Here is a 14,775-nt window from a genome sequence, read left to right on the forward strand (position 1 = left end):
ACCTTAAATTTAGAGCTAGGCCGTTCAGGAGTGAAGTGAGGAATGTGAGTGATGTGGAAATTGGAAATTTCCCTGTCAATATGTTGTTGAGGCTCGGTCAATTTTAAAAAATTCATTCATGGGATGTGAGCTTCGCTGGCTGGGCCAGCATTTATTGCCCATCCTTAGGTGCTCTCGAGAAGGTGGTAGTAAGCTGCCTTCTTGAACTGCTGCAGTCCATGTGGTGTAGGTACACCTACAGTGCTGTTAGGGAGGGAGTTCCAGGTTTTTGCAACAGTGAAGGAACAGCAATATATTTCTAAGTCAAGATGGTGAGAGACTTGGAGGGGAACTTCCAGGTGGTGGGGTTCTCATATATCTGCTGCCCTTGCCCTTCTAGATGGTAGTGGTCATGGGTTTGGACGGTGCTGTTGAAGCAGTTTGGTGAATTCCTGCAGTGCATCTTGGAGATGGTACACACTGCTGCTACTGTGCATCAGTGATGGAGGGAGGGATGTGGTGCCAATCAAGCAGGCTGCTTTGTCCTGGACGGTGTCAAGCTTCTTAAGTGTTGTGGGAGCAGCACTCATCCAGGCAAGTGGGGAGTATTCCATCACACTCCCGACTTGTGCCTTGCAGATGGTGGACAGGCTTTGGGGAGTCAGGAGGTGGGTTACTCATCACACAATTCCTAGCCTCTGACCTGCTCTTGTAGCCATAGTATTTCTATGGCTAGTCCAGTTCAGTTTCTGATCAATGGTAACCCCCAGGATGTTGGGGTTTCAATGATGGTAATGCCATTGAACATCAAAGGGCAATGGTTAGATTCTCTCATGTTGGAGATGTTCATTGCCTAACACTTGTGTGGCACTAATGTTACTTGCCACTTGTCAGCCCAAGCCTGGATATTGTCCAGGTCTTGCTGCATTTGGACTTGGACTGCTTCAGTGTCTGAGGAGTTGTGAATGGTGCTGAACAATGTGCAATCATCAGCGAACATCCCCACTTCTGACCTGATGATGGAAGGGAGGTCATTGATGAAGCAGCTGAAGATGGTTGGGCCAATGACACCACCTTGGGGAACTCCTATGGTGATGCCCTGGAGCTGCGATGACTGACTTCCAACAACCACAACCACCTTCCTTTGTGCTAGGTATGACTCCATACAGTGGTGAGTTTCCCTCTGATTCCCATTAACTCCAGTTTTGCTGGGACTCCTTGATGCCACACTCTGTCAAATGTGGCCTTGATGTCAAGGGCAGTCACTCTCACCTCACCTCGGGAGTTCAGCTCTTTTATCCATTTTTGAACCAAGGATGTAATGAGGTCAGGAGCTGAGTGGCCTTGGTGGAACCCAAACAGACGTCAATGAGCAGGTTATTGCTAAGCAAGTGCCGTTTGATCGCACTGTTGATGACCCCTTCCATTACTTTACTGATGATGGAGAGCAGACTGATGGGGCGGTAATTGGCCAGTAATTGAGCATTTCAAAACTCTGATAAGACTTTTGTTACTTAACTGTATTAAGGTAAATGAAACTAAGGCAGGTAAATTGAGTTCAGGTACTAATCAGCCATAATCTAACTGAGTTGCGAAACAGGGAAATCAAGGAGCTGAATGACCTAATCCTGCTCTACCCCCAGACACACAACACTGTGAAAGCTCTCAAATACAATTCAATATTCAATCTTCTGGCATACATTGAAACTATTGTTACTATCTTAAACATTCATACAATGTCCTCCCTACATCAACATTCTTTTGGCTTTTCTGAAAGAGACTGTCTATTAACTCACAACTAACATTGGATCATGCATCTCAAATTCATTTGATGTTAGATGAGAAGGCTTTCATCCAATTAATTTGGATTAGCTACGAACCCATACATTATAAAAGAGCACTTAACCCAATGTTTCCCTGAACCCTTCTAACCTCTCAAAGATTAATAAATAAAAAATAAAAATTTCAACTGCCACATCACAACAGTGTTGTTGGTCGATTCATCATGCCTTGAGACACCAGTAAACTCCCTCACTATTCAATTAACCGTCCAACATAATCTTTCCTGTCATGCTGAAGTTATATCTGGGCCTTTTAACTAATCACGGCACAAAATTGGGATTAGTGGTGCCCATTGTTTGGGTACCTTTTGTAGACCAACACAGCATCCATGGCATACACCACATGTTTGGGGCTAGTCATACCAGCTGTCTTACGGCATTAGCATGCAGTTAACAGCCACCACAACTACACAGGACAGAGAGATCACGATGCCAATCAGCATGTAATGCTTCCTTGATGCCACTGCTGGCATTTTGGAGCACAAAGCTCCAACTAATATTCTCTAGTGACTTCCCACAGTTGAACACATGTTCAGCAGCAGGAAAGATTCAAAGAGATCAGCAGCTTATAGATTAGTTGTTGGTTGATCTCTTCTGGCTGTTGCTTTAATTCCACAATGTTTCATGCTCTCGAAAGTTGCGTAAAGTTGCAAAAATCTGCAGGGAGTGGTGTGCAAGAACTTTATCCTGATTCCAGGACTTCTGCACAAATGAGTTGCTCCCAGACATGGGTGCACAGATGCCACTCAAAGCACGGCAGGCCTCTGTAAGGGGGAGGCGGAGGAGGGGGTGAAATGCTCTCAGCAGGAGGCAATATCCGTTCAGGGAGCAACCCTCCTACCTAAACCTCAGTGAAGAACATGTGCAATGTCTGTGCTTCAGTAAGGACATCTACAGTAAGGAAATCTGCCACCGGCTGCAGCCATAACTGCAACCTCAGAGCAGGACTGCATCGCCAATGGGTTGTCAAGGTAACTGTAGTGGTTACTTACAGGATGGGGCTGGAGGCATTTGCAACAACTTGCACTGTTACATGAGGGAGTTCACTGACACACTATTTATTGAGAGCCACCTATATTGTATCCTCTTAGTCCAGAGAGAATCGGGCCAATTGATTATCCCATTTCACTAGGATTGCAGGTTTCCCCAAGGTGCAGAGTGCCATTGACTGCACTTATATTGCCTTGTGGGTGCCTCATGTCAACTATCTTTTACTGGAACACAAAGTAATTCCACTTCTCAACATTCAACAGGTATTGAACATAGGCAGAGAACCATGCAAGTCAAAACAGTCTACTGTACCCAATGCATTTGACCAATTGTAACAAGTCAAAATGTGACCACTGGGCAGCAAGGTTATCCACTGACCACAAGGTTGATAACTCCAGCGCTCACTCAACACATGTGAGCAGCACATATACAATGAAAGTCTTGCTGCTGCATGAAATGTAATGGAGCAGACAACCATCATGCTGAAATATTGCTTCCACTCTTGAGGAGCCTTCAAGTGGTCAGCACAGCAGCTATCAAGATTCATAATTTTGAGTTTGGTCTCCTTATTTCAGAAATTATCTAATTGCGTTAGAAGCAGCTCAGAGAAGGTTCACTCAACTTATTCCTGGGATGAGGGGGTTATCTTATGAAGAAAGATTGAGTAGGTTGGGCCTATACCCTTTGGAGTTTAGAAGAATGAGAGGTGATCTTTTTGAAACATATAAGATCTTAAGGAGTAGATAGGGTAGATACCAGGACGATGTTTCCACTGTGGGAGACAAGAACAAGGGGACATAGTTTAAGATTAAGAGGTCTACCATTTAAGATGGAGATGAGGGAAAAAAATTTCTCTCAAATTGTTGTTAGTATGTGGAATTCTCTTTCGCAGAAAACAATGGGAGCTGGGTCATTGAATTTAGTCAAGGCTGAGTTAGACAGATTTTCGATAGAGAGTCAAGTGGGGGTCAGGTGGCAAAGTGGAATTGAGATCACAACCAGGTCAGCCATGATCTTATTGAATCACTCAGGAGGCTTGAAGGGCCAAATGGCCTACTCCTGTTCCTAAGTCCTTGTAGTGGTGTGTTGCACACTGCACAACCTCGCCATCATGAGGGGACAGCTCTTGCCATCAGCCAAATGGTAAGAAGATCAAGAGCAGGAACATTAAGAAGGGGAAAAGAGGAGGGAACCTAGACAGCCCCTTTCTGACTGGGCTGCCCATGAACAACTCATCCCTTTCTGATACCAGTAACCAGGACTAAAAACCAGAGCCGAAAAGGGGTCCTAGCAAAATAAGTTAAAGATAGTATTAGGTTAAAGGAAAAGCCTAATGTTGCCAAAAAGAAAAAAATAAGCCTGAGCGTTGGAAAGATTTTAAAATTCAACAATGGATGGTAAAGAAATTGATAAAGAAAGAAAAAAAGGATGTGCTAGAAACATAAAAACTGATTGTAAAAGCTTCTACAGGTATGCAAAAAGGAAGAGATTAGCAAGTCTAAACATGGGTCCCTTAGAGGCAGAGAAAGGAGAAACTGTAAATAAGGAATAAGGAAATAGCAGTCCTTAAACAATACTTTCATCTGATTTGACAAGACAAAAAAAAAATCCTAAGTAATGAGGTGAGAATGAGAAACATAAAGATATTAGTTACAGTAAAGAAGTACTGCAGGAGAAATTGATGAGCTCAAAAACTGACAAATCCCCTGATACTGATGATCTACAACACAGGTTTTAGAAGAGGTGGCTACAGGGTTAATGGATGCATTGTTTTGATCGTCCAAACTTCCCTAGATTCTAGAAGATCCCCAGCGTAACTCAGCTATTCAAGAAAGGAGGAAAAGAGAAATCAGGGAACTACAGGGTCAGTTAACCTGATATCAGTTGTCCGGAAAATGCTGGACTCCATTATTAGGGATGAGATAACATGGCACATAGAAAATCATACTATGATTGGGTAGAGTCAACTTAAATTTATGAAGAGGAAATCATGTTTGATATGTTGATTCAGAGTTTTTTGATGGTGTAAATAGCAGGGTGGGAGGTCTTGTGGCACTGTGGTGGTGTCCCTACCTCTGGACTAGATGCTCTGAATGCCAGTCCCTGCCAGGACTTATTGGCCACAGAAGGGTGCGTTCATAATATGGTCAAACAGGTTGGTTATCAACCAGTAAATCCTTGCAATATGCCTATGCAGACAGTAAGAGCGGGAGGGTTCCTTGGTCAGCCATCTGCAGGAGACAATGGCAAACCACTGCAGTACCTTGTGAAGTATAACCATGGACCAATCACTGAAGTCCATAGTTGCCAATGCTCTTCCATCAAAACATGATGAAGGGAGGCAGAAAAAGCTGGGTCAAATCAGTGAATGATGTGGATTTGGATTTTCAAAAAGCATTCAAAAAGGTGCTTCACAAGAGGTTATTCCAAAAAATTACATGGACTGAAATTTGGTTAATAGACTGAAAACAGAGAGTAGGAATAAATGGATCATTTTTGGTTTGGCAGTTTCTAACCAATGGGTTATCACAAGAATCACTGCTCAAACCTCAGCAATTTAAAATCTATATCAATTAATTAGATGAGGGAAACTAGTGCAATGTATCCAGATTTGCTGATGATACAATTAGATGGGCAGGTTGGCTGTGAGGAGGTCACAAAGTGGTGACAAAAGGATTCATGCAGGTTAAATAAGTGGGCAAGAGCATGACAGTTGGAATATAATATGGAAAAATGTGAAATTATCCACTTTGGGAGGAAACATCAAAATACAGAATTTTTTTTAAATGGTCAGCAACTGGGAAATATTGGTATTCCTTGTACACAAATCACAGTAGTTTGGAAAGCAAATGGTGTGCTAGCCTTTGCTACAAAGGGATTGGTGTATAACAGCCATGAAGTCTTCCTGCAATTGTACAGGGCCTTGGTGAAACCAGGCCTTGAACAATGTTTCCGCTAAGTCTAACCTGAAATGTTCCACACAGGGTTTCACAAGTTGGTCTCTTTAATTTACCACGTGTACACAGCCACACAGAAACATTTAAAGGACCCATAAATTTAGATGAATCGGTTGCACAAACTAGAGTGTATGTTGACCTGGAGTACTGTGTACAGTTTTGGTCTCCTTACTTAAGGACGGATATACTTGGCTTTGAGGGAATGTAACAAACGTTCACTAGACTGATTTCTGGCATTATGGAGCAGTCCTGTGAGGAGCGATTCAGTAAACCATGCCAATATTCCCTAGAATTTAGCAGAAAGGTGATTTAATTTATAGAGATAAAATTCTTGAAAAGTTTGATAGGGTGGATGCTGGGAAGATGTTTCCTCTGGCTGGGGAGTCTAGAAGTCTGGGTAACAATCTCAGAATAAGGGGTCGGCTATGATGAGGAAACCATTCTCACTCATAGGATTGTGAAACTTTGGAATTCTCTACCAGAGACTTGTGGATGCTCAGTCGTTGAGAACATTCAAAACAGAGAATGCCAGATTTTTGGATTCTAAAGGAGTCAAGGGAAATGGGAAGATGCGGGAAGGTGTACCTATGATAGATCAACCATGATATTTTTGAATGACGAATCAGGCTTGAGCAACTGAATGGCCTACTCCTGTTCCCATTTATGTTGTTACAACCATAACTGCAATTCCCCAGTCACTAACAGCGCCAGACCTTACCTTCCCTCTGTCAGGAGGGAGAGGACAAATGCTGTCCTCCCGAGATAGGACAGCAGGTTCAAACTCCATAAAGCCAATGCCAGTTTCCCAGGTTCATGCCTCAGCTAGCCAAGCAATGCTCTGGAGGACAAAGTGCTGCATGCTGTGACACCGTGCAAGCCCCTTTGCACACTATAATCCACAGCCATAATGGCAGCGGTCTGATCTTGCATGACGGCAGTCTGACCTTCCACTTCAAAACGCAGCCTTCAGGTGAAAGCTGCTTCTACTGCAATGGAAGCTGAGACACTGGCCAGAGACTGCATCTTGGTTGGGCCCACAAATGGAGTTGCCTTTCACTTCCATGCTAGAAAGGAAGAACTCCAAGGTCTGCACAAAGCCCTGTGCCAAGTTGGGGTTGGACTCCTCCTTGTTCCCTGACATTGACCACAGGTTTTCTTGCAGGTTTTTCAGTGCACAAAGCACTTTGTGGTGCATACCCATCAATGTTCTTCTGTAAGTTACCCAACATAGAGCTCATCCGAGTCCACTACTGCAGAACTCATGTGCGACCCTGCCCTCCTGCAAACTGGCATCTGTGCTATCCTTGCCCCACTGCCCTAGCTGTAGGTCACTCATGCCAAATGCCTCACCACGTGTAGATCCTGTCCCCATGCTATCCTCTAAATTATGCACAATATCTGTATGTGTGCTGCGGCTGCAAGTGACAATTTGAGTTATGATGCAGTAATGGAATATAATGTGGAAAATGGGAGGTTGTTCATTTTGGCAAGAACAATAGAGAAGCAAACTATAATTTAAATGGAGAGAGATTGCAGCATGTTACAGAACAGAGGGATCTGGGAGTGCGTGTACATGAATCACAAAAAGTCAGCATGCAGGTACAGCAAATAATTAGGAAGACAAAGGGATGTTGGCCTTTATAGCAAGGGGAACAATGTATAAAGGTAGGGAAATCTTGTTCAAAGTGTTTGGACATTGGTGAGACCACACCCAAAATACTGTGTGCAATTTTGGTCACCTTACTTCAGGAGGGCATTGGAGGCAGTTCAGAGAAGGTTCATTAGGCCGATTTCTGGGATGAATGCCTTATGAGGAAAGGCTAAGCCCATACTCTTTGGAGTTTAGAAGAATGAGACGTGATCTTACTGAAACATATAAGATTCTGAGGGGGCTGGACAGAGTCACTGTTGAGGGAACGTTTTCCCTCATGGAGGAGTCTCGAACTGGGAGGCCACAACATCCAAAATAAGGGGTCTCCCATTTAAGATGAAGATGAGGACAAATCTCTTCTCTCAGGGTCCGTAGTCTTTAAAATTCCCTCCCTTAGTGAGTACTGAAGGCTGAGTCATTGAATATATTCAAGGATGAGTTAGTCAAATTTTTGATTGACAAGGGAGTCAAGGGCTATGGGAGATGGGGGGCAGGAAAATGGAGTTAAAGCAGCATCAGATCAACCATGATATTACTGAATGGCAAAGCAGGAATGAGGGGCCAAATGGCCTACTCCTGCTCCTACTTCTTATGTTCTTATGTTGACTACCACTGTCGTCTTGCTGCTCCTCCATTGCTTGGCCAGGTTGCATCTGAGAAAAGAGCAAGGGTAAGGTTAATGTGGAAGAAGGTGGGGAGGAAATCAGAAGTTCTTGCTTATACCACCCGCAGCTTGTAAATCGGAAGAGATTGTGTGATGAGGAAGATTGGGATGTGCACAGGAGGATGGGATATGAGAATACTGTCTTCGATGGATTTAGCCCTTCCTTTGGCCACGGCTTCAGCAATGGGCGTCCGAATAACGTCAGCAATGTCTTCCATACGGGGACCAGGACTTGCAGGCATGCTTCTCTTACCCCTGTTGCCTCCGGTTGTGCACCACCTTGTTCTGCAAGAGAGAAGGAAGTGTATCAAAGTGTCATGCAATCGGTTTGACTAATATGGGCATGAGGTTTGCAACAGTGTTAAGTGTGTGAGAGTGCAGTGGAGCACGTAATGTTAGATATGAGTTCTGATTGATAGGGATTGCTGGTAGGTGAATGGTAGGATTGTGGTGAATTGAAGACTATCCAAGGCTAATAGTTCAGTTGGTTGAATATGGGATTTAAAGATGCATTCACTGACATTGACTGTTCATGTGAAGTCACAGAATTTCTTGTGACATTATATCCAAGTCCTCAGGGCTTAACTCCTGACATTGACCTCCACGGCTACCTGCTTCCAATGCTGGCTGAGTGCCTGTCTGAATGGCTTCTGACCCCTGCAGATACAGTACATCTCTCTTACCTTCCACCTCCACCACAAACCTCCACTGCAATTTCTGAAAACCTTAGGGAGTTCACACTCTCTGCGGTTGTTCAATGTTTCACAGGTCAAATTCACTTACTGCACAACTGCCTACACCTGATGTAGTCTCAATGCACTTGCCCCTTAAAAAGGTTCAGGCTAGCTCTAAGCAGCGCAGGCTACCTTTAACAAGTGCCACTCATGATGTTGACTGGACGCCAAAGCATGGGACCAATCAGCAGTATGGTCTCTGCTGACTGGATGCTGAAATCTTTTAAAACAGCAGGCAGCACAAAGTTGGGGTGCTGTCTGTATTGCAGCTACTGGGTCCAAGTTAATCCCGCATTATGATCCCCATGCCCAATTTCAGGGGCTATCAAATTTCGCCTCCACTAGATCTGAAAAGTAGCTCCATACTTTATGTAACACACAGCTACGGTAACCATCCCTGAAATAAAAATTGTGTCAATTATTATTTATACACAATTATTAGTCATGATATATTAAGGTAACTGACTATTGAAATGTTCATGCTTCATTGTCATATGGAACAACAGTGCAAATTTAGTGAATCTATTCTATTGATTTCAACATGTCGTTGCACCACTAAGCAGACATTTTTCAAAAGAAAAACATTTTGAAGGCAATCTGAAATTGTATGGTTAATTACATCCAACTACTTGGAATGCTTGTTAGCTAAAGAATTATAAATCATTCTAGCATCCTGAAATATTGCATTCTGTAATTTTATCCACTGCCAAAAGCTTAGAACATGTTTTTCTTAGCAGTGCTATATTTTGCCATCTGGACTTTTGACAGCCAAGGTCATGCACCTTTACAAGATAAAGGGCAATGAAGATGGGCAACAAAATTCAATTTCATGGGAAACATTGAAGTGAACAGGAAATCAAAACTAATAGCAATTTTTCCTTTCACAGTCATCCTATTATTAGCTGGGGGAACTATTTAGGTCAGCAGTTATGATTGTATGTTTGTCCTTTTGGTTTGATTTGATTAGCTGATTCATCTGAAAACCATCAGAAAATCAATTCTTAAGATTATTTGTAACTTGAGTCAGAACAACATGAATTATGGAAAACATTCTAAATTAACACGGCACCATAATGTACAAACAACAACATAGCATTCATTTTATATGTGGCAGGTTTCTCACCATGAAATCCAGACATTTAAAAACTATTTTTCTTCTTTGGTATTCATTTCCAAAGAGGCAGGGTGTTACCACGTAAAGCAGCGCTTCTCGCGGTCTATCATTTTAATGGGGGATAGGTACTGTCACCGTTTTCATTTCTACAATTATAGAAGGTGCATAATTTGTGCTGAAAGCTGCTGGGATATAATCACTTACAAAGCTCAGTTCGCAGCAAAGTTTGCTTTCGTCTACATCTCATCTTTGACTGATTAGCTCTCAATTTTTAGAAGAAAAGAAATAAAATTAAGGAATTTATGTCATAATTTCGATTGAGTTTTACTTGGGGCAAATTTGTCAATTAGGCTGCAACAACAGATTCTGTTCCATAATGACTATTACATAGCTGTGAAGGAGGTGTTGTTACAAATTAAAGATACTAGGATGTACATCAAAGAGATAATCCTTCCCCTTTTAAAGGAGTTTAAACTCCCTCCAGCATATGAAATATGACAAATCTTTCGACCTCTGTTTCACCTCTAGCCTCCTTCTCTCCATCACAAACATTCTTATCCTTCTGCTTTATTGATATTATGGTCATGGTTCCTCTGAATCTTCCTCTTTTATTGAACTTGGGAGTTTTAATTTTAGAAAAGCAGAAGTGATTCCATAGGGTGATGCCACATAGGCTGTCATTTTAAGCCAAAATACAGCTTTTTAAAATCACTAATGGAGCTTTTTAACCAGCTGCTTTTGTATCATTGACATCCAACTGTATTAGTGCAAGAACATGTCAAGGCAGAGACCGCTGCAACTTTCAAGGGAAAGAAGATAAACATATGAAACAGAGGAACATTCAGGGCTATGAGGAGACAATAGGGCAGTGAGGTTAGTCTTGATACATTTGGCCAAAAAAAACCTCCTTCCACACTGTAAACTACTCTGGTGACTTCATCAATATTGTACCAATGAGCATCTGCCATTTTATCCTAAAGTTTGCTGCTTACCTTTTGCTCAGGATGGGGCTGCATCAATGTTAGAAGTGCAACATTACAGCAACAGGAGTTGCAGGCTGGAGAAATAAATTACTGTGCCACACAGCGTGGTGCGAATCTGGACTCAAGAGGATCTTGGGATGGAACAGGTTGTCACAAGCAAGTGCCCTAATTGGCTGTTCAGAGTTGGAAAGTATGAAAACTGGCAGTAAGAAGATTATGCAGTAGCAGGAGCACCCTCAAGTGTTTGAGCCAAGAACTGATAATGCAATCACAATATAAATATGCTTTTCTTTCCTCATTTCCCTGCAATGTACTCTTCATTTGGAATTCTGGATGCAGTTATTGGTCCTTGAGTATGACGTTCCCAACATGGCTGACACAAACATACACAGGCAAACTTGTCAAAATACCTTCCCTAGAGAATCTCATTTGCTACCAGCCTGGCTTTCAACCAGGTTTTTCAACAGGCTATCCTGAAATGTCTACAATGCAAAACTTAGTTTCTAAAAGCAAAAATCCACTTTTCTCACCTCTCCACATTGTTTTTTTGGGAGAAAAGTTACATTGAAAGATGCACAATAGACAGACTAACATTATTGAACTACAAGTGCTACTCACTGGCTGCCAAAACCTACCCAATTCGATATTTTAGTGAGCCCCCAAATTGGTTCCCAGCATTCCTGCTTGGAACAAGATGGGCCCTTAATCCCAGATTCAAATTTGGGTCTTTTACTCGTAAGAGAACCCTGGTATGATTTTTGTGGACCATGGGCAGGCCTTGATCCTTCGTTTTGAGTGACCTAACCATTCATGGGTACACTGAACACAGAGCAGCATATTTTTAATGCTATTTTTGTGAGGAGCAGAGGTGCTTTAAATAACCCTGCAAGACAACGCAGTGGGTGCTTCCCGCTGCTCTGTGCTGAGAAGTAACATAAGTTAGCTAGTAAAATCCAACATGAGTCCTATGCACATTCATCCTTAAGTGAAGGAAAGCAAACTCTGTAAATTGACAGGATGACCGAGAGTTTACATCATTAACAAATAAGCATAGGTTTCAAATTAATTCTGTTAAGTACTATTACTGGAGTGTTTCAGTTTAGATCAGAAAGCCTGCCTTGGATTTGACAGGATGAATGTGGAAAGGATCTTGTGGGAGAATCTAGAACTCAGGGTCACTGTTTCAAAATAAGGGGTCGCCCATTTAGGGCAGAGATGAAGAAAATCTTTCTCTCAGAGGATTGTGAGACTTTGTCTCAACCACCTTTTGAGGAAAAGGATTCCAGAGTCCTTGAATGTTATTAAGGCAGAGATAGATAGATTCTTGATAAGCAAGCGGATGAAAGGTATTGGAAGCAGGCAGGAATATGAGGTTATTGAATGGTGGAGCAGGTTTAAGGGGCTGAGTGGCCTACTCCTGCACCTAGTTTGTATGTTCGTATTAGGGTTTTTTTCAAGTTTCTACATTGATCTGGTAGCCTTATGCTGAAACCGGCCCCCAGTTGACTAGATGGCTAGATTGTGATGCAGAATTAATCCAACGGCACAGGTTAAATCTTCATACCAGCTGTGGCAGTTCACGGAGGCCTGCCTCCTCGCCTGGCCCCACAATTGCAGAGGGGAATCTAAAACACAGGCACAGTCTCAGGATAAGGGGCTAATCATTTAGGGCTGAGATTCAAAGGGCTGTAAATCTTTTGAATTCTCTGTCCCAAAGGGTTGTGGATGCTCCATCAGTTAATACATCTCAGGCTGGGATAGTCAGATTTTTGGTCTCTCAGGGAATTGGAATATGGGGAGCAGTGGAAGAATGGAGCTGAAGCCCAAGGTCTGCCATGATTGTACTGAATGATGGAGTAGGCTCGATGTGCTGTGTGGTCTACTCCTGTTCCTGTTTCTTATGGTGCCCCCAAGCTATATATAACCAAACCTCTCTCTCTCTCTCTCTCTCTATAATGGAGAAAGAGAGGACTATGGAGCATTGTGGACTATGGCTAATTATCTTATGCTAAAAATAGATGACACATATACTACCAGAGATATTTTGACCATATTTCCACAGAAGGGATTTGGGAATGAGTTGCGTATAATTGCATGTTAAACTGAAGTGGATTGAAACATATAAATAAAACAGTGTAACAAGTGGTATCTGGGCTTGTCTCACTAAAATGTTTACTTGTAAAGATCTAACGAGTGCACATAAGTCACATGAGTCAAGCGAAAGGTGGTATATGGAGTTCAGATTGCAAGGAGGTGCAATTGCTACACACCTGTGTTACTGTATTTTATGATTTTATTATTAATCACAAGTGGGGACACTCCTAAACATGAGTTTTATTATTATATTGCACAAAGGAGAGTACAAAAGAGGTTTATGAGGGTATAAAAACAAATATGCTGGAAAGAGCATCTCAGGCAGCATCTGTGGAGAGAAGCACAGAATTAACGTTTCCAGTCAATGGCCTTTCATCAGAACAGGCCTATTCTCATGAAAGGTGATTGAGCTGAAATGTTAGCTCTGTTTCAAGCATCCACAGTGCTTTGCTTTTGTGTTGGGTTTATGAGGATATGACCAGGGCTGGAGAATTTTAGCTGAGCGAAAGATTGAATAAGCAGCGGTTGTTTTCTTTGGAACTGGGGAGGCTGAAGGGAAACTTAATTGAGATGTATAAAATTATGAGGTGCCTAAATAGAGTCGATAGGAATGACCTTCTCTTCTGCCAGCAGAACATCCAATAACCCGGGGACACAGATTTAATGTAACTGGTAGAAGGATTAGAGAGAAATTGAGGAGAATCTTTTTCACACACAAGATGGTGTGGGTCTGAAATTCACTGCCTGAAAGGGTGGTAAATGCAGAAACTTTAATGTAAAGACACTCGAAGTGCCATAATTTACTGGGCTATGGACCAAGAGCTGGAAAGTGGGATCGGGTTGCATAACTCATATTTGGCTTGCAAAGGCACAATGGGCCAAATAGCCTTCTTCAATGTTGTAAACTTCTAGGACTCTAAGAGATGCTCAGGCTTCATCCGAGAATTAGCAGTACCACTGATATCAAGAGAAATTCAAAGTGAGGCCAAAAGTTTGTGACATATGAAAATTGGGACAGTGGGGGAGAAAATACCTTTTTCACCTCTGCAACCCCAACTTGAAGTCCAGCACAATCTAATCATACAACAGCCTCTTTATTCTGAAGGCTAAAGCTGAGTTTGCCTTGTCTTGGTCTAGTTTCACAGCTGCCAAACATTACAAGCATTATAAAAATGGGTAATTGTAGAATATGGAAACAATAGACATTGATATTTATAGCCTTGAGCTTGAAGTGCAGATGCTGAAAATAATGCCATTGTTTTCAATGTAGCAACAACTGTGCAGCAAAATGTACAAGTCACTTAGAACCATTTATTAGTCACTAATTTGTCATGGGGATAATACTTCAGCATTAAATTAATATTTGGAATGAAACTCTTAAAACTGCGTCACTTAAATGTCAAGAAGCTATTGAAATGGAGGTGAAAGAACCTTGTTTTCTGGAGGAGGTGCTACAAATAAACCCATTTGCAATTTTGTTCCATGGTTGACCATGGAATAATTGATTTCTGTTCCACAGGGTGAAAGGCCATATGAGTTACATAAATGGTGCTTCAGGCTGAACGCTGTACTAATAAACAGAAAACCAGAACACAAGACACTGCCTTTGTCACTGGGGATTTATATGGTCCTGAAGGCATATGCTGCTTCTTAACATGCATTATGTTCCAGTATGTCTACCAAACAATGTTTTCATTCATCCAGACCCAGATTTAAAGACTGAATCCTATTAGTTCCATGGTCACCAAACTTATACTTAAGAGAGAAG

The 14,775-nt window shown here is 42.1% G+C and overlaps 1 protein-coding gene across 7 annotated transcripts in view; it reads right to left on the reverse strand.

Moving 5' to 3' along the window:
* The window catches only part of LOC121276097 (tensin-3-like), a 488,964-nt gene that overhangs the window by 213,835 nt on the left and 260,354 nt on the right, over positions 1-14,775 (reverse strand). The gene's annotated exons all lie outside the window — the stretch shown is intronic.

Source organism: Carcharodon carcharias, chromosome 3 (assembly GCF_017639515.1).
Source record: "Carcharodon carcharias isolate sCarCar2 chromosome 3, sCarCar2.pri, whole genome shotgun sequence".
Lineage (NCBI taxonomy): Eukaryota > Metazoa > Chordata > Chondrichthyes > Lamniformes > Lamnidae > Carcharodon > Carcharodon carcharias.